Source organism: Gorilla gorilla, chromosome X, assembly GCF_029281585.2.
Source record: "Gorilla gorilla gorilla isolate KB3781 chromosome X, NHGRI_mGorGor1-v2.1_pri, whole genome shotgun sequence".
Lineage (NCBI taxonomy): Eukaryota > Metazoa > Chordata > Mammalia > Primates > Hominidae > Gorilla > Gorilla gorilla.
In genome coordinates this window covers 161,201,570-161,221,669 of record NC_073247.2, presented here as the reverse complement: position 1 = coordinate 161,221,669, position 20,100 = coordinate 161,201,570, and the positions used below count along the sequence as shown (strand labels likewise).

General features: G+C 40.8%; 1 pseudogene; it reads left to right on the top strand.

Moving 5' to 3' along the window:
- LOC101153158 (deoxyuridine 5'-triphosphate nucleotidohydrolase, mitochondrial-like) lies at positions 1 to 481 on the top strand (annotated as a pseudogene).
- The last annotated feature ends 19,619 nt before the right edge of the window (positions 482 to 20,100 follow it).

Genomic DNA, 20,100 nt, shown 5'->3' with positions numbered 1-20,100 from the left:
ATGCCCTGCTCTGAAAAGACACCTGCCATTTCTCCCCCAGCAAGCAGGCCTGACCTGCCAGGAGGGCAGCATGCAGCTGTGCTTTGCCTGCTCTCCAAGAATGCCATGGCCCTGAACCAGGGGTCTTGGCTGACCGCAGACTATAACCTGTATAGTGCCTACGATTATACAATACCATCTACGGAGTAAGCGCTTGTGAAAACTGCTCTTCCTGCTGGCTGCAATGGATGAGTGGCTCAGTGGTCTGGCCTGGCTGCAAAACACTTTATAGATACAGGAGCTGGTGTCACAGACGAAGGTTATAGAGGAAATGGTGGGGCTGTAGTGCTTAATTTGGGTAAAGAAAGGTTTGAAGTCAAAAAAAAGTGATCAAATTGCACAAGTTTTCTGTGAATGGATTTTTTATCCGTAAATAGAAGTTCAAGCTCTGGATGAAACTGAAAGGCCTTCAGAAGGTTTAGGTTCCACTGGAAAGAATTAAAATCTATGCCAAAATAGAAAATGTGAAATCATACTGTTTTCTGAAAAATGAAGAGTTTTGCTTAAAGTGATTTGTTGTTTGGTACTTCTCTAAATTTAATAGCTATAACCTTCTAAAAAGACTGCATTTTCATATGATCAAGGAAAGAGTACATCTGTACAGATCACATAATATACTTTCTTATGTTTTTTTTCCCAATAAACAGTTGTATGTAAATCTGTCTTGTGGTGACCTTATTCAAACCGTGACTTTTAAAAAATTAAATGTATATCAATTACTAATACAGAAAAACTTGTATTGCTTAACTCAATAAATGATACCCCATTAGCAATTTATTTTGCTTTAATGGCTTTAAATCATTAATACCTTTTATTGAATTAACTTAAATTCTTTCATGGATACAAAATCTTGCATAAGCTAAACCAAAAGAAATAAAAAATGAAAGGGAGAGATTAAAGTTGTTCCTTGTTCTTCCCTTCTCTTCACTAGTCTAATTTTTTTTAATCTTAAAATTCTTTGTGAGGGTGAGAAAAGAGTCCTCAGTTTATTTTTTCATTATTACATTTCTTTTGGTAGATATCCTGTTGACTAGGAGAGGTATGCTCTTGAAAAGACATGTGTCTTGGGAATTTCTTACATTTAATTTGTTTCCCTGAATTTCATCTGAAAACTAAAAAGTATCTGAGATAGGTGTCAATCAGTTTGGAAGTTTATTTTGCCAATGTTAAGGGCATGCCCAGGAGGTAGGTCTGTGCCTTTCTCCAGAGATGATTTTGAGGGCTTCAATATTTAAAGGGGAAAAGCAAGCTGGAGGAGATTGAGGGAGGGCATGGTCACATTACTGAATGCACATGCTGCAAGAGGAATAGGAGCAGGTAGGGGCATAACCAGTTATGTATTCCTCTCTCCCTCATTAAACTGGCACTTTACGTAAGATAAAGTGAACGTAGAGTAGCTACTTGTGGATATATTTAACCTTTTATCTGTAGCTATCTGCTTAGGAACAAAAGGAAAGGCAGCTTCTTACATGACTCACCTTTCAGATTCATTTTCTTCTTTTGGCATAGTGAATTAGGGTCCCACATTTTTATGTTTCTTTCACATTTCTCCCTCTTCTGAAAATCTTTCAGACAAAGCATTTGTATTAGTCACCTTCACACTGCTATTACAAACTACCTGAGCCTGAGCAATATATAAACAAAAGAGGTTTAGTTGACTCACAGTTCCGCATGGCTGCGGAGTCCTCAGGAAACACAATCATGGCAGAAAGTGAAGGGGAAGCAAGGCACCTCTCACATGGTAGCAGGAGAGAAAGAGCACAAGGGGGGACCTGCCAAACACTTTTAAACCATCAGATCTCATGAGAACTCACTCACTATCATGAGAACAGCATGTGGGAAACTGCCCCCATGGTCCAATCATTTCCTACCAGGTCCCTCCCTTGTCATGTGGGGATTATAATTCAAGATGAGATTTGGGTGGGGACCAGAGTCAAACCATATCAGCATTTTAGAAAAAAATGAGTTTCTGGTTTTGGGTTTTATCTGATCACTCATAGCTAGGACTGTTTATTTCTAGAATACATAATGTCATTCATCATTGTGGTATCTTAGAGAATAATTTCACCAGTCTAATAAATCCCTTCTGCTTATCCGAGGCATACCTTCTCCCCACCCCAGATCACTGGCCACAACAGACATTTTTACTGTCTTTATAGCTTCGCCTTTTCTAGAATGTCAGGTAAATTAGATCATATACTATCTATCATTTTCAGACTGGCTTCTTTCACTTAACACTAAGCACTTAAGATTCATTCATGTTTTTTGTGCCTCAGGGGTCATTTTTTTGGTTGATGAATAATGTTCTGTTGTTGTTGGAACACAGTTTTTCCATTCACCTCCTGAAGAACATCTTGTGTGCTTCCATTTTCTGACAGTGATGAAGTAAGCTGCCACATACATTTGTATGCAAGATTTTTGCGTGGGCATAAGTTTGCAAACCAGCTGGATGTATACCTAGGATTGAAGAGACTGTGTTCAGTTTTGTAATGGAAACAGCTGACAAACTGTCTTTGAAAGTTGCTTTACTACTTTGCATTCCCAGCAGTGATGACCAAGAGTGTCTTTTGTTCCTCGTTGCCAGCCATTGGCATTTTCGATTTTTTGGATTTTAGTCATCCTAATATGTGTGTATCTCACTTTTATTTAATTCACAATTTCCTACTGAAGAATGATGTTGATTATCTTGTCTTATGATTATCTTCATCTGCATATGTTTTTTGTCAATGTGACCATTTAGAGATTCTTGCCTGTGAACTTTAAAAAGCAGTTGGGGCCAGGTGCGGTGGCTTACGCCTGTAATACCAGCACTTTGGGAGGCTGAGGCAGGCAGATCATCTGAGGTCAGCAGTTCGAGACCAGCCTGGCCAACATGGAGAAAGCCCGTCTCTACTTAAAATACAAAATCAGCTGGGCATGGTGGCGCATGCCTGTAATCCCAGCTACTCAGGAAGGCTGAGGCAGGAGAATCGCTTGAACCTGGGAGGTGGAGGTTGCGGTGAGCCGAGATTGCGCCACTGCACTCTAGCCTGGGCAATGAGAGCGAAACTCAGTCTCAAAAAAAAAAAAAAGCATCTGGGCTTCTATTTTTCTGATAAAGTCTTTTAGCACTTTTTTGCCTTTAAGTCAATTAAATATAGAAAATTAAATCATATAAATTATATATAAGCATATAAAATATATAATATATAATTATATATAAGATATCTAATGAGCTCCTTTGAAATTAGAAAAAAATCTAATTTTACAAACCTCAAAATTATTTAAGGTCCCTTATGCAGCAGGGAGTAGCAAGAAGAAAGAGACAGGCAGAAATAAATGGAGAAAACAGAATTCAGTTGACTGAGAAGGGTAAAAAAAATCCCTTTTTGTCAAAAAAAATAATATCCTAGAAGAGAAAGCATAAAGGCCTGATATATATATATATATATATATATATATGCTTGCTTTATACATATACATACGTATGTGTATGTGTATATGTATGTATATTTACCTTTTTTATTGTTATACTTTAAGATCTAGGGTACATGTGCATGACGTGCAGGTTTGTTACATATGTATACATGTGCCATATTGGTGTACTGCACCCATTAACTCGTCATTTACATTCCTATTACATTAGGAATATCTCCTAATGCTATTCCTGCCGCCTCTTCCCACCCCACGACAGGCCCCGGTGTGTGATGTTCCCCACCCTGTGTCCATGTGTTCTCATTGTTCAATTCCCACCTATGAGTGAGAACATGCGGTGTTTGGTTTTTTGTCTTTGTGATAGTTTGCTGAGAATGATGGTTTCCAGCTTCATCCATGTCCCTACAAAGGACACGAACTCATCCTTTCTTATGCCTGCATAGTATTCCATGGTGTATATGTGCCACATTTTCTTAATCCAGTCTATCATTGATGGACATCTGGGTTGGTTCCAAGTCTTTGCTATTGTGAATAGTGCTGCAATAAACATACGTGTGCATGTGTATTTATAGCAGCATGATTTATAATCCTTTGATGTGCTGCTGGATTCAGTTTGCCAGTATTTTATTGAGGATTTTTACATCGATGTTCATCAGGGATCTTGGTCTAAAATTCTCTTTTTTTGTTGTATCTCTGCCAGGCTTTGATATCAGGATGATGCTGGCCTCATAAAATGAGTTAGGGAGGATTCCCTCTCTTTCTATTGATTGGAATAGTTTCAGAAGGAATGGTACCAGCTCCTCTTTGTACCTCTGGTAGAATTCGGCTGTGAATCTGTCTGGTCCTGGACTTTTTTTGGTTGGTAGGCTATTAATTATTGCCTCAATATCAGAGCCTGTTATTGGTCTATTCAGGGATTCAACTTCTTCCTGGTTTAGGCTTGGGAAGGCGTATGTGTCCAGGAATTTATCCATTTCTTCTAGATTTTCTAGTTTATTTGCATAGAGGTGTTTATAGTATTCTCTGATGGTAGTTTGTATTTCTGTGGGATCGGTGGTGATATCCCCTTTATCATTTTTTATTGCGTCTATTTGATTCTTCCCTCTTTTCTTCTTTATTAGTCTTGCTAGCGGTCTATCAATTTTGTTGATCTTTTCAAAAACCAGCTCCTGGATTCACTGATTTTTTGAAGGGTTTTTTGTGTCTCTATCTCCTTCAGTTCTCCTTTGATTTTAGTTATTTCTTCCCTTCTGCTAGCTTTTGAATGTGTTTACTCTTGCTCCTCTAGTGCTTTTAATTGTGATGTTAGGGTGTCAATTTTAGATCTTTCCTGCTTTCTCTTGTGGGCATTTAGTGCTATAAATTTCCCTCTACACACTGCTTTAAATGTGTCCCAGAAATTCTGGTATGTTGTGTCTTTGTTCTCATTGGTTTCAAAGAACATCTTTATTTCTGCCTTCATTTCGTTATGTACCCAGTAGTCGTTCAGGAGCAGGTTGTTCAGTTTCCATGTAGTTGTGTGGTTTTAAGTGAGTTTCTTAATGGTGAGTTCTAGTTTGATTGTACCATGGTCTGAGAGACAGTTTGTTATAGTTTCTGTTCTTTTACATTTGCGAAGGAGTGCTTTACTTCCAACTATGTGGTCAGTTTTGTAATAAGTGTGATGTGGTACTGAGAAGAATGTATATTCTGTTGATTTGGGGTGGAGAGTTCTGTAGATGTCTATTAGGTTGGCTTGGTGCAGAGCTGAGTTCAATTCCTGGATATCCTTGTTAACTTTCTGTCTTGATCTGTCTAATGTTGACAGTGGGGAATTAAGGTCTCCTATTATTATTGTGTGGGAGACTAAGTCTCTTTGTCGGTCTCTAAGGACTTGCTTTATGAATCTGGGTGCTCCTGTATTGGGTGCATATATATTTAGGATAGTTAGCTCTTCTTGTTGAATGGATCCCTTTACCATTATGTAATGGCCTTTGTCTCTTTTGATCTTTGTTGGTTTAAAGTCTGTTTATCCGAGACTAGGATTGCAACCCCTGCTTTTTTGTTGTTGTTGTTTTCCATTTGTTTGGTAGATCTTCCTCCATCCCTTTATTTTGAGCCTATGTGTGTCTCTGCATGTGAGATGTGTCTCCTGAATACAGCACACTGATGGGTCTTGACTCTTTATTCAATTTGCCAGTCTGTGTCTTTTCATTGGAGCATTCAGCCCATTTACATTTAAGGTTAATATTGTTATGTGTGAATTTGATCCTGTCATTACGATGTCAGCTGGTGATTTTGCTTGTTAGTTGATGAAGTTTCTTCCTAGCATCAATGGTCTTTACAATTTGGCATGTTTTTGCAGTGGCTGGTACCTGTTGTTCCTTTCCATGTTTAGTGCTTCCTTCAGGAGCTCTTGTAAAGCAGGCCTGGTGATGACAAAATCTCTCAGCATTTGCTTGTCTGTAAAGGATTTTATTTCTCCTTCACTTACAAAGCTTAGTTTGGCTGGATATGAAATTCTGGGTTGAAAATTCTTTTCTTTAAGAATGTTGAATATTGGCCCCCACTCTCTTCTGGCTTCTATGTAGAGTTTCTACCAAGAGATCCGCTGTTAGTCTGATGTGCTTCCCTTTGTGGGAAACCCGACCTTTCTCTCTGGCTGCCCTTAATATTTTTTCCTTCATTTCAACTTTGGTGAATCTGATAATTATGTGTCTTGGAGTTTCTCTTCTCGAGGAGTATCTTTGTGGCTTTCTCTGTATTTCCTGAATTTGAATGTTGGCCTGCCTTGCTAGGTTGGGGAAGTTCTCCTGGATAATATCCTGAAGAGTGTTTTCCAACTTGGTCTCATTCTCCCTGTCACTTTCAGGTACATCAATTAGACGTAGATTTGGTCTTTTCACATAGTCCCATATTTCTTGGAGGCTTTGTTTGTTTCTTTTTACTCTTTTTTCTCTAAACTTCTCTTCTTGCTTTATTTCACTCATTTGATCTTCAATCACTGATACCCTTTCTTCCACTTGATCAAATCAGCTACTGAAGCTTGTGCATATGTCACGTAGTTCTCGTGCCATGGTTTTCAGCTCCATCAGGTCATTTAAGATCTTCTCTATGCTGTTTATTCTAGTTAGCCATTCATCTAATCCTTTTTCAAGATTTTTAGCTTCTTTGCGATGGGTTTGAACATCCTCCTTTAGCTTGGAGAAGTTTGTTATTACCGATCGTCTGAAGCCTTCTTTTCTCAACTCGTCAAAGTCATTCTCCATCCAGCTTTGTTCTGTTGCTGGCAGGGAGCTGCATTTCTTCGGAGGGGAAGAGGCACTCTGATTTTTAGAATTTTCAGCTTTTCTGCTCTGTTTTTTCCCCATCTTTGTGGTTTTATCTACCTTTGGTCTTGGACGTACAGATGGGGTTTTGGTGTGGATGTCCTTTCTGTTTGTTAGTTTTCCTTCTAACCATCAGGACCCTCAGCTGCAGGTCTGTTGGAGTTTGCCTAGGTCCACTCCAGACCCCGTTTGCCTGGGTATCAATCACCAGAGGAGGCTGCAGAACAGCAGATATCGCAGAACGGCAAATGTTGCTGCCTTATCCTTCCTCTGGAAGCTTCGTCTCAGAGGGGCACCGGACTGTATGAGGTGTCAGTCGGTCCCTACTGGGAGGTGTCTCCCAGTTAGACTACTCGGGGATCAGGGACCCACTTGAGGAGGCAGTCTGTCCATTCTCAGATCTCAAACTCTGTGCTGGGAGAACCACTACTCTCTTCAAAGCTGTCAGACAGGGACGTTTAAGTCTGCAGAAGTTTCTTTCTTTTTTTTTTTTCTTTTATTATTATACTTTAAGTTTTAGGGTACATGTGCACATTGTGCAGGTTAGTTACATATGTATACATGTGCCACGCTGGTGCGCTGCACCCACTAACTCGTCATCTAGCATTAGGTATATCTCCCAATGCTATCCCTCCCCCCTCCCCCCACCCCACAACAGTCCCCAGAGTGTGATGTTCCCCTTCCTGTGTCCATGTGATCTCATTGTTCAATTCCCACCTATGAGTGAGAATATGCGGTGTTTGGTTTTTTGTTCTTGAGATAGTTTACTGAGAATGATGATTTCCAATTTCATCCATGTCCCTACAAAGGACATGAACTCATCATTTTTTATGGCTGCGTAGTATTCCATGGTGTATATGTGCCACATTTTCTTAATCCAGTCTATCATTGTTGGACATTTGGGTTGGTTCCAAGTCTTTGCTATTGTGAATAGTGCTGCAATAAACGTACGTGACAAAAATCAATTCAAGATGGATTAAAGACTTAAACGTTAGACCTAAAACCATAAAAACCCTAGAAGAAAACCTAGGCAATACCATTCAGGACATAGGCATGGGCAAGGACTTCATGTCTAAAACACCAAAAGCAATGGTAACAAAAGACAAAATTGACAAATGGGATCTAATTAAACTAAAGAGCTTCTGTACAGCAAAAGAAACTACCATCAGAGTGAACAGGCAACCTACAAAATGGGAGAAAATTTTTGCAACCTACTCATCTGACAAAGGGCTAATATCCAGAATCTACAATGAACTCAAACAAATTTACAAGAAAAAAACAAACAACCCCATCAAAAAGTGGGCAAAGGACATGAACAGACGCTTCTCAAAAGAAGACATTTATGCAGCCAAAAAACACATGAAAAAATGCTCATCATCACTGGCCATCAGAGAAATGCAAATCAAAACCACAATGAGATACCATCTCACACCAGTTAGAATGGCAATCATTAAAAAGTCAGGAAACAACAGGTGCTGGAGAGGATGTGGAGAAATAGGAACACTTTTACACTGTTGGTGGGACTGTAAACTAGTTCAACCATTGTGGAAGTCAGTGTGGTGATTCCTCAGGGATCTAGAACTAGAAATACCATTTGACCCAGCCATCCCATTACTGGGTATATACCCAAAGGACTATAAATCATGCTGCTATAAAGTCTGCAGAAGTTTCTGCTGCTTTTTGTTCAGCTATGCCCTGCCCCCAGAGGTGGAGTCTACAGAGGCAGGCAGGTCTCCTTGAGCTGCGGTGGGCTCCACCCAGTTCGAGCTTCCCAGCTGCTTTGTTTACCTACTCAAGCCTCAGCAATGGCAGACGTCCCTCCCCCAGCCTTGCTGCTGCCTTGCAGTTCAATCTCAGACTGCTGTGCTAGCAGTGAGCAAGGATCCCTGGGCGTGGGACCCTCCAAACCAGGCGCAGGATATAATCTCCTTGTGTGCTGTTTGCTAAGACTGTTGGAAAAGTGCAGTATTAGGGTGGGAGTGTCCTAATTTTCCAGGTACTGTCTGTCATGGCTTCCCTTGGCTAGGAAAGGGAATTCTCCTACCCGTTGCACTTCCCGGGTGAGGCGATGCCCCGCCCTGCTTCGGCTCACAATCCGTGAACTGCACCCACCGTCCGACAAGCCCCAGTGAGACGAACCTGGTACCTCAGTTGGAAATGCAGAAATCACCCATCTTCTGCATCACTCAAGCTGGGAGCTGCAGACTGGAGCTGTTCCTATTTGGCCATCTTGAAACTGCTCTATATTTACCTTTTTAAATTCTTGTTTCTTTTTTTTCTCAGACGTTAGATATGAGTTCTAAATTTCTTTTCAAATAATTAATATGTCAGTATGTTCAATTCTTTGCCTTCTACTTTTAAACTTCCTCGTACAGCAACCTTTTTCGATTACCTACTCCACCCTGACTCATTCCAATCACCTGTGCCACCTTAACTCATTCTGATCACCTGCTCCACCCTAACTCATTCAGATTACCTGCTACCTGCTCTGCCCTGACTCCCGCCAAAGCACTCAACCCAACATTCTCTTTAAATTAGCCAATCTGAATTTAGCCTGTGCAGGCTAACCCTAGCCAATAGGAGAATGACACAACAGCAGGGGCCACATGCGTCAGGGATAAGAACCCCTTCCCCTCCCTTGTCCAAGTGTGTGCTCACCATTGCTCCATCTGTAAGGGCATACCCTTTTATAGAAGTAACTTGCCTTGCTGAGAATTAAAAATAAAATTTTATATTTCAGTGCTATTCCTTTTGCTGCACTGAAACTTTATATATAACAATTTGGGGGCTCGCCTGTGATTACATTCCCCTCTAGGGACGTTCTCTGGTTCTCTCTTGTGAGGAGGCACACCCCGCCCCCTTGTGGCAGCCTCAGGGGTGAGAAATCAAGACCCACCCAGTGTGAGGAATAACCTGGGCTCTCAGCAACGTGGGGGCAGGGGACTGGCCAGCAACCTAGCTTAAAGGATCCTCACATAGTGTGGCAACAACTCTGTGCACAGACCAAGGAAGGAGAAGCTGTGGGAGCTGGTAAAATATTTCCTTGGTGGTCAGGACCAAGGTAAGAAAGTTGCAGTGGGGCGGGGGCGGTGAAGTACTCCTTGGTCGGGGTGGCTTAGAAGTTAAAGAGTGGTGAGACATCCCCATTGTGGGGGACTGAACCTCACACAAATCTCCAGTGGTAGAAATGGCAAGAAACTTCCAGTGGGGAAATTGAGCCTCACCCCAAAATGCAAGAAATTTCCAGTGGGGACATTGAGCCTCACCCCAAAAAGGCAAGAAATTTCCAGTGGGGGAAATTTAGCCTCACCCCAAAAGGCAAGAAATTTCCAGTGGGGAAATTGAGCCTTACCCCAAAAGGCAAGAAATTTCCAGTGGGGACATTGAGCCTCACCCCAAAAGGTGAGAAATTCCCAGTAAGGGAAATTGAACCTTGAACCTTACCCCAAGACCATCAAGATGGGAAATACCCCAAGCAAGACAGGGAGCAAGGAGGATAAAGATGGTAACAAGGATATCCCCCCGGATAGCCCCCTAGGTCTCATGCTAAAACACTGGAAGGATAATGAAGGGACTAAAAGAAAAAAGGAAAAAGCAACAAATGATACAATATTGCTGTTTGATTTGAACTCAGGGACCCATCCTCAAACCCTCAATCTTCTGGCTAAAGTTTAGGTCGAATGAGCATGTAATGTGTCAGCTTCTAATCCAATATGTTAATGATAAAAGTCCAGTGTCTCAAGAAGAACTAGGCTATGGAGACAAGGACCTGCCCTCCTTTTTCCCTTAAAAACAAATAGGGAAGAACCCAATCTGGCACCTCAAAATGAAAAGTCAGAGGAGCCAGCTCTCACGCCTAAACATTCCAGCGCATGAGATCCTCTAGACTATCTTCCCCCATTCAGTGTCCCCAATCTTTCCCCTCAGACAGCCACTGACACCTCAGATCCCATTCCAAATTCCCCCTCTACTCATGTTATCCCTCCTCCTTATAACCCTGACTCTTGGGAATTACCATTCCATCAGTCTGTTCCCTCGCGACCTGAATACCCCTGTCTAAAAGGACTCCAGCATGAGGTAGAACGATGTAAAAAAGATATTCAGAATTTCCCATTTCCCTCTTTACCTAAGGGGTTAGCTCTGATCCTCTTACCTTTGAAAGAGGTACCACAAGAAGGTTGGGGGGAGGGGGGAAGGGGGCATTGGCTTTGTAAATGCTACCCTACCGAGTTCAGAAGTCCACAATTTTAAAAAAGGAGCTTAAATCACTACTAGATGACCCTTACAGAGTGGCAGACCAAATTGACCAATTCTTAGGACCTCAGTTGTACACCTGGGTCGAGTTAATGTCCATCTTGGGCATCCTCTTTTCAGAGGAAGAAAGAGTAGCTCCACTCCTGCCGGTCCCTCCCCTAAGGGAAGGGAAAGGAGAAGGAAAAACAGCAGCATAGGTGGCTGGCAGAGACTAAGGAAAGACCAGCAGAGAAGAAAAAGAACTTAGGAGAGAAGAGAGAAAGCAAGCAAAAACAGCAGTCACAGAGGCAAACAGCGAGGCAGGCACGCCAAGGGTTAAGTCCCTCTCCCCAGCCCCAGTCTATGTGAAAAAGAGGGCGGTGGACCCTTGCTGGGAGGAGAGCAGAGGAGGTGAATAGGGCATAATTCTTGCAATTTGCGGCAGGCATCTGCCAAGCCTCTAGGCTGGTGACTGCCCGAGGCCCAGACTGCAGCCACGCAAATCTCACCCAGCCCGAGAAACTAAGTGTAAAAAGAAAGGAAAAAGAAGAAAGTAAAGTGGGGGAACACAGGAGAAACAGCCGGCCGCGCACGCGTGGGGGGCGGCCGTGGCTGGTCCCCGCTCACGGCAGGAGCAAGAGAACTCGGGAAAAGAAAGGGAAACAGGATGACAAAGGATGACACAGGATGAGAGAGAAAGAGAGAGAAATACAGTGCAAATGAGAGAGAAAGAGAAATGGAAAGGGTAAGAGAAACTGGAAGAGACAGAAATCAAAGACATAGAGGGTGAAACTAGAAAAAGAAATAGTGTAAAAGGAAGGCACAAAGTTAAGACATGTTGCAGACTGTGAAAGTTGTAAGAAAAGCTATAAAAGGGAATTTATGCAAGAAATATTGTATAATTTAAAAGTAATTAGGCCTCCTGAATGTAAAATTATTTTTAAAAAGTTTATGTACAAGGTATGTAAGAAACATAAAATATACTTTTAATAACAGGATTTTAAGGAGGCGTAAGAATGTGGATTTTTACCTACGTTAAAGGTTAAAATTTTTTTTTTTGTTTTAAAGGTTTAAGCAAGTTTTAAAAGTTAATTGTAAAGGAAATTCTGTGTGTAAACATACTGGCTAAAGTTAAAGGGGTATCATCCAGTTTTTCTGAACTGGACGTTAAAATTAAAGCACAATAGATCTTTCTTGAAGCACTAACCTGCTCTTTAACAAAAATTATAAAAAGTTAAAAAGAGTCTATAAAAGTCTTACCTTATAACCAGACATCATTAAAATTAGATAATGTCTACAAAATTTTATTAAAATTAAGTTTAACATTAATAGCATATTAATATAAAGATAAAATTTAACTTATCTGGTATAAAATCATACAAAAAATATTGTCAAGTATAAAATGCTGTTTAGCTTTCTTAAGGCCCAAAGGCAGCCAGGTAAGTCACAAGGCCCCTCATCCTCAAGGTCACAGTGCACAGGGGCAGTGAAGGCCACAAGAAGGCCAAGACATTAAGAAGGGGCAGGACCGCAGCATCCCCTAGGTGGCACTGAGCAAGAATGGAGCAGGAGGCGTCACCATGAGGCCTCAAGCCCCAGAATATGCAGCAAAAATTTTATACTTATCTTCCACTTTTCCTTCCCTTGAAACTAAAAGTCTTTTAGCACGGGTACCACCCCTAGAATTTCCAGTACATCAGCATCAGCCTGAAAACCACGTCCTCATCAAAAGATAGAAAAAACTCAAGCCAGCCTAGGAAGAACCCTACTTTATGCTGTTAACTGCTGAGACTGCCATCTGCACAGCCAAGAAAAAAAAAAATGGACCCACCATACTCGAGTCAAAAAAAACTTCCTCTCAAAATCGTGGGTTACTGTACTAGGATCAAGCCCTACTAAGTTAAAGAAAGCTTAATTTTCATATACCTTCTATATTGCTTCCTTTCCTTTCCTTATTCTGTTACTAGCTCCTTTGTTATTAATGTAACTAAATCTAACTCACCTCAAACCATTGCCTTTAATGCTTGCGCTGTCATACCTTGTGGAAATGTAAACGATCAACAACAGCTAGTCTCTTCACACAAATATTTATGTCCCAGCCCTCTAATTGACACGGTTAACCCTAGCACTCATTGTTGTAATCACATGCAGCCAAGATGCCAATTTTCTGCTCCTACAGGCTGGCAACCTTGTAGTAAATGGGACTACATCCATTAAACTACTCAGGAGCAAAGTTAAACTTCCACGAAAAAGGTTTGTGCAGATCTAAAATCCCTCATCTATTTCACTAAAAGGACTACCCCTTCTAACTGTCAGCCTTATCAATATAACCCCGTCCTTCTCTTTATCACCGCCTCCACCTTAACTAACTCTAAACCTGCCCTTAGTCGCTTCTATAGTATAAGGATTGACATAAATGGAAAAGATCCCCATAAGTATTTTTAAAATATGCATTATTCCCCCGTCTTCCCCTTCTTCAGTAGCCTCAGTTCTAGATCTCACACCGGTTGCTCCTACCTCTAATAAAACTAGGGTGTCTATTATAAAAATAAGAGACCTAAGACAAACAGCCGTCAAGACAAAATATCAAAATGCAAATGCCTGGCTGAAATTGATTAAATAATCCGTTAATAAAAGCGATTATGACGCTTGTATGCACAGTAGGCCAGAGGCCCAGATTATCCCCTTTCCATTCGAATGGTCTCCCCATTGACCAGATATGGACTGTACGGTGGCTCTTTTTCAAAATCCCACTGCTTAGAATAATCCATCCTACTGAGCTCTCTCTGCTATCTCCTAAAGTTCAACCCCCTGTGGGCCAGCCCCCGAGGGCAATCCAGCTTCCACCTCTAAATGCCAAGTTTACTTTGTACCTCTCATGGCAGGGGGAAGATTTGGTGTTTCTTGGAAACATAAAAGGATATAAAGAGCTCAAGCCTTTCTAAGAGCTTGCCCATCAGTCCGTGCTTAGCCATCCCCAAGCAAACGTATGGTAATACTGTAGAGGACCTTTACTAGACACTTTGCCAAATAATTGGAGCAGTACTTGTGCTCTAATCCAATTGGCTATCCCCTTCACCCTGGCATTTCATCCATCTAAAAAGGTAAAAACAAAACACCACAGGCCAAGGAAAACTCCTTGTAAGTCCTTTGATCCTCAGGTTTATATAAATGCTATTAAGGTCCTGTGAGAACTGCCAAATAATTTTAAAGCACAAAATCAAATAGATGCAAAATTTAAATCCACATTGTTCTAATAGGTAACTATAAATTAAAAAAAAATTTAACTTCAATTCTCACCTTGTTCGTTCTTATTATTGGTGTACTTATTCTTGTAGACTGTTATATTATTCCCTGCCTTCAAAGTTTTATACGAAAACTTGTCTCTGCCACTCTTACAGAGTTAACTCCTAACTCTCCTCCACCCTATTCAAAAAAAAATTACTTCTTTTACAGGGACAAAGCAATTAAGTCAAAACATATTAAACAAGTTTGAAGAGAAATTATGAAATAAAAAGAGGGGGAATATTGTAAAAAGTAAAGTAGAGGTTCCTCTTCAAAGACTTTCCTCCCTATCTAATTAGGAATAAATAGTAACTTCTCTTAGAAGCAAAATTTATTCAAAGACCTGTGCTCCTAAATACTTGCCCTGGCATGCTTATACTGGTCCAAGCAAGCATTAGGTCATAGCCTGTTCCTCTTCCTTATTTAAAAGTGTTTTTACCTTTCTCAGCATTCCACAAGTTACTTCCTCCTTCCTTTGTTCTCCTCTACCTTTGCCTCTTTTAAAAAGTTCTAAGTTGCTAGCCAATCGGGACAAATACAGAATGTGAGGTGCCGTTCCAGCCAATGGAAGCCAGACACAGCAGTAGGGTGGACGTGTCAGGTTATAAATGACCCTGTCTCCTTTGTTTGGTGTACTCTCATGGCAAAACTGCTGGCGAGTGTACCCTTTCTGTAGGAAGTAAAAATGGCCTTATTAAATAAATTAAGTTTATGTTCAAGTGCCATTTCTTTACAGCACTGGGGAACAAGCATTTCAAACAGCAAAATAAAAGCACAACAGGTTTTTCTGAAAGCACTAACCTGCTCTTTAACAAAAAATATAAAAGGTTAAAGAGTCTATAAAAATCTTACCTTATGGTCAGACATTAAAAATCGAATAAGTATGTCTACAAAGTTTTATTAAAACTAAGTTTAACATTAATAACACACTAATATAAAGGTGAAATTTAGCTTATCTGGTATAAAAGTCATACAGGAAGCATTGTCAAATATAAAATGGTGTTTGGCTTTCTTTGGTCTAAAAACTAATACAAATAGGTGCGAAAAGAAATTTCTCAGTAAGAAGGCACCAAGGACTATAAAGCCCACTGCTGATGTCCCCACATTTAAAACAAAAGGTCAGTTTCTTAGAAATTATATACTTGGTTTATCTTCCACTTTCCTTTCCCTCAAAACTAAAAGTCTTGGCACAGGTACCACCCCTGGTTTACAGTAAACCAGCACCAGCCTGAAGATCATGATCTCATCAAAGGGTGGAAAGAAGGAAAACTCGAGCTACTCTGGGAAGGACCCTACCTTGTACTGCTAACCACCAAGACTGCTGTTGGTACAGCGAAAAAGGGATGGACTCATCACACCCAAGTCAAGAAAGTGCCACCCCCTCCACAGTTGTGGGCCATAGTCTCAGGGAAAAACCCTACCAAACTAAAGCTAAGAAAAATTTAACTCTCTTTCCCCTCTTCTATTACTCTTTCTTCTTTCCTCACTCTATTGCTGACCATCTAGTTATTAACATAACCAAGTCAATTTCACCTCAAACTATTGGATTTGATGCCTTGTTACACCCTGTGGGGACTTGCCAAGTCAAAGACAGCTCTCTACTTCAGAAAAGTTACCTCTGTCCCTCCTGACTCTCCTCAGACTGGGCATTAGTAAATTAGGACCATTTAATCTGGGGAGATTTCGATAAAGACCCCAGTGTTAACCAGGATTCTTGCTCCCCGATGTACAGCTTTTATGCAGTAGTTGGTCCAACGTTTTCTGGACCACTAAAGAGCAAGGATGGACTGCCCCAACCGGTTTTTGTAATTTCCTAAAACTATACATTCATTTTACTAGAGGATCATAGAAGTTAAAGACTTAAAACAAACTTTGGCAATTAAGACAGGATACCAAGATGCAAATGCCTGGTTGGAATGGATCAAATATTCTGTCCACATGTTAAACAAAAGCAATTGTTATGCTTTGCACACGGCAGGCCAGAGGCCCAGATTGTCCCTTTTCCACTAAGGTGGTCCTCCAGTTGACAAGGTGTGGGCTGCATGGTAGCTCTTTTCCAGGATTCTACAGCCTGGAGTAATAAGTCGTGCCAAGCTCTCTCTCTGCTATATCCCAAAGTCCGGCACCCTGCGAGTGAGACCCCGAGGGCCATCCAGCTTCTGTCTCCCAACACCAAGTTCACTTCGTGTCTCTCACTACAGGGAGGAAACTTAGCATTACTCGGAGACCTGAAGGGATGCGGTGAGCTTAAGAATTTTCAAGAGCTTATCAATCAGTCAGCCCTTGTTCATCCCCAGGCGGATGTGTGGTAGTATTGTGGTGGACCTTTACTGGACACTTTGCCAAATAACTGGAGTGGCACTTGTGCTTTAGTCCAATTGGCTATCCCTTTCACCCTGGCATTTCATCAACCAGAGGAAGGAAAAAATAAGACACCATAAAGCAAGAGAAGCCCCTTATGGGTCTTTTGACTCTCACATCTATTTACACACAATTAAATTCCCACAGGGAATACCAGATCAATTTAAAGCCCGAAATCAAATAGCTGCAGGATTTGAGTCAATACTTTGGTGGGTGACAATTAATAAAAATGCAGATTGGATAAACTACATCTATTACAACCAATAGCAATTTATTAACTACACTAGAGATGCTGTTAAATAGCTGAACAATTAGCGGCTGCTAGTGAGACGGCTTAGGAAAATAGGATAGCCTTAGACATGATATTAGCAGAAAGAGGAGGAGTTTGCATCATGATTACAACTCAATGTTGCACCTTCATCCCAAACAACACCACCCCTAGTGGAAGTATAACAAAGGCACTGCAAGGTCTGACTGCTCTATCCAATGAGCTAGCCAGCAACTTGGGTAAATGGTCCCTTTACAGGATGGCTAGAAAAGTAGTTCAGTAAATGGAAAGGAATAATAGCCTCGATTCTTATTTCCCTTGCAGCGTAATAGGTGTACTTATTCTTGTTGGGTGCTGTGTCATACCATGCATCTGTAAGTTGATGCAGAGGCTCATAAAAACGGCACTTACTAAAACCTCCCTTAACTATCCTCCACTTTATCCAGAGAAGCTTCTTCTTTGGAAAATCAAGCAAAACAACTAAGCCAAGACATGTTAAAAAAAAAAAAAAAAAGTTTGAAAAGAAAGCTGTAAGGAAATACAAGGGGAGGGGTTGTTAGATATGAGTTCTAAATTTCTTTTCAAATAATATGTCAGTATGTTCAATTCTTTGCCTTCTACTTTTAAACTTAACTTCCTCGTAAAGCAACCTTTTTCGATTTCCCACTCCACCTTGACTCATTCTGATCACCTGCTCCACCCTAACTCATTCTGATCACCTGCTCCACCCTAACTCATTCAGATTACCTGCTACCTGCTCTGTCCTGACTCCTGCCAAAGCACTCAACCCGATATTCTCTTTAAATTAGCCAATCGGAATTAGTTTAGCCTCTGCAGTCTAACCCTAACCAACAGGGGAACGACACAGCAGGTGCCACGTGCATCAGGGATAAGAGCCCCTTCCCCTCCCTTGTCCAAGTGTGCGCTCACCAGAAGTAACTTGCCTTGCTGAGAATTAAAAAGAAAATTTTATATTTGAGTGCTATTCCTTTTGTGGCACCGAAACTTTATATATAACACGTACACAGACACACAGACACACACACACACACACACACAGGCACACACAAACATATATATCTTCGATCTTAGCTTTTAATTAAGCTGATTTTTAACCATTGTGCTCTTTAAAAAAAATCCTTTTGAATCTCACTACCATATTTTGGCTGGGACAAACTGCTGATATTTCAAAAGTAACAAAAATATCAAACCAGAAAGGACTTGATTTAGGAACAAATGCAGGCTGTCATGTGAAAAAAAGGCAGAAGCTTAGCTAGTGTACTACAGCCACTGCTGTTTCAGTTTGGCTTGGCTACTAAAAGGTGGCCTTCTTCTGTAAATAAAGCATCACAGGTAATCAAATCTTTGTTTTTTTTTCTTTTCTTTTCTTTTTCCAGCTGCATGAATTTAGCCAATTCAGAGACCTTGTTCCCCATAATTTGGAACTTTCCTTTGGATTTGACCAAGTCCAGTAGAGTTGGTCAGAAAAATCCCTTCCTACTTCCTGTAAAAAGATTGGAAAGAATTCATTAGAAAATATGCCCAGAGTGTTCTGTTCTTCTTACCAGAGTCTGTACTCAAGATAAATTATTTTTCCAGAGTCTAACTTGCTGGGTTTTTTTCTAGACTTTAACCAACCTGTGGGAAGGGAAATATCCAATTACAACACCATCCAGCCTTTTGTGTCTTCAAGGAGAAAACAAAACCGAGAAGCACTAGTGAAAGCTACAGCCCAGGGCACACTGATTCAAGCCTGACACCTAGTCATAGGAGGATAGAACATTTTCCCTCCCTCCACAGCTCACTGCCACATCAATGGGGGAATGAAACTGAAAGAACTGTACATGCCAGATCATAGTGAGCAAGTCTCCAAGGAAAACCAAACACAACCAAGGAGGAAAAATGAAGGATACCACAGGGAGGTTTAGCCTCTGACACCTACAGCTACAGCAAACAGTAAACACAGCCAGATGAACATAAAGCCTCACACTAAAGGCCTATTTAACTCCATTGTTTTTATCCATTCCATTACATCAAATTTGCAACAAAAAATTTCAAACCATAATACACAAGAAACGCAGCGTGAAGAGACAGAGCAGTCATTAGAAACAGACTCATATATGGTAGAGATATTGTAATAATCTGACTAGGAATTTTTTTTTTTTTTTGAGACAGAGTCTCGCTCTGTCACCCAGGTTGGAGTGCAGTGGCGCAATCTTGGCTCACTGCAAGCTCTGCCTCCTGGGTTCACACCTGGGTTCACACCATTCTCCTGCCTCAGCCTCCCGAGTAGCTGGGACTACAGGTGCCCACCACCACACCTGGCTAATTTTTTGTGTTTTTAGTAGAGATAGGGTTTCACCGTGTTAGCCAGGATGGTCTTGATCTCCTGACCTCGTCGTGATCTGCCCACCTCAGCCTCCCAAAGTGCTGGGATTACAGGCACAAGCCACCATGCCCAGCCCTGACTAGGAATTTAAAACAACTTTGAGGGATGTGCTGAGGTCTCTGAGGAAACAGTAGATAATGTCCAAGAACAGATAAGTAATATCAGCAGAAAGATAGAAACTCTGTAAAAAAGAGTCAAAAGGAAATGCTAAAAATAAAAAAAAATACTATAATGAAAATGAAGAATGACTTTGATGAGCTGAACAGTAGACTAGGCAGAGCAAAGGACACAATCAGTGAACCTGAAGAAATGGCAAGAACAATTTTCCACTTTTTTTGCCATTACGTAGAAATATGATTATTGTATATTGAGTTTCTATCTTGTGAGCTTGCTGCACCCACTTGTTTGAGAAGTTATTGTGCAGTTTCCTTGGGATTTTCTGCATAGACAGGGATGTCTTCTGAGGTTAGAAATAGTGTTGTCTAATCCATTCCATTCTGGATGCTGCTTATTTATATTTCTTGTTTGATTTCACTGGTAAGAATCCCACTACATTGCTGAATAGGAGTGGTGAGAGTAGACATCCTTTTCTTGTTTCTGCTCTTAGGGGAAGGCATTTACTCTTTCCCTTCATTGATATTTGCTCTAGGGTTTGGTATATGTACTCTGTCAGGTTAAGTTCCTTTCTACATCTAGTTTTCTGAGACTTCTGATTATGAATATGTTGTATTTTCTCAATGTTCTTCTCTGCTTTAGTTCAAATCATCATAAGTTTCATTAGTCTGTTGAGATAGTGAATTATA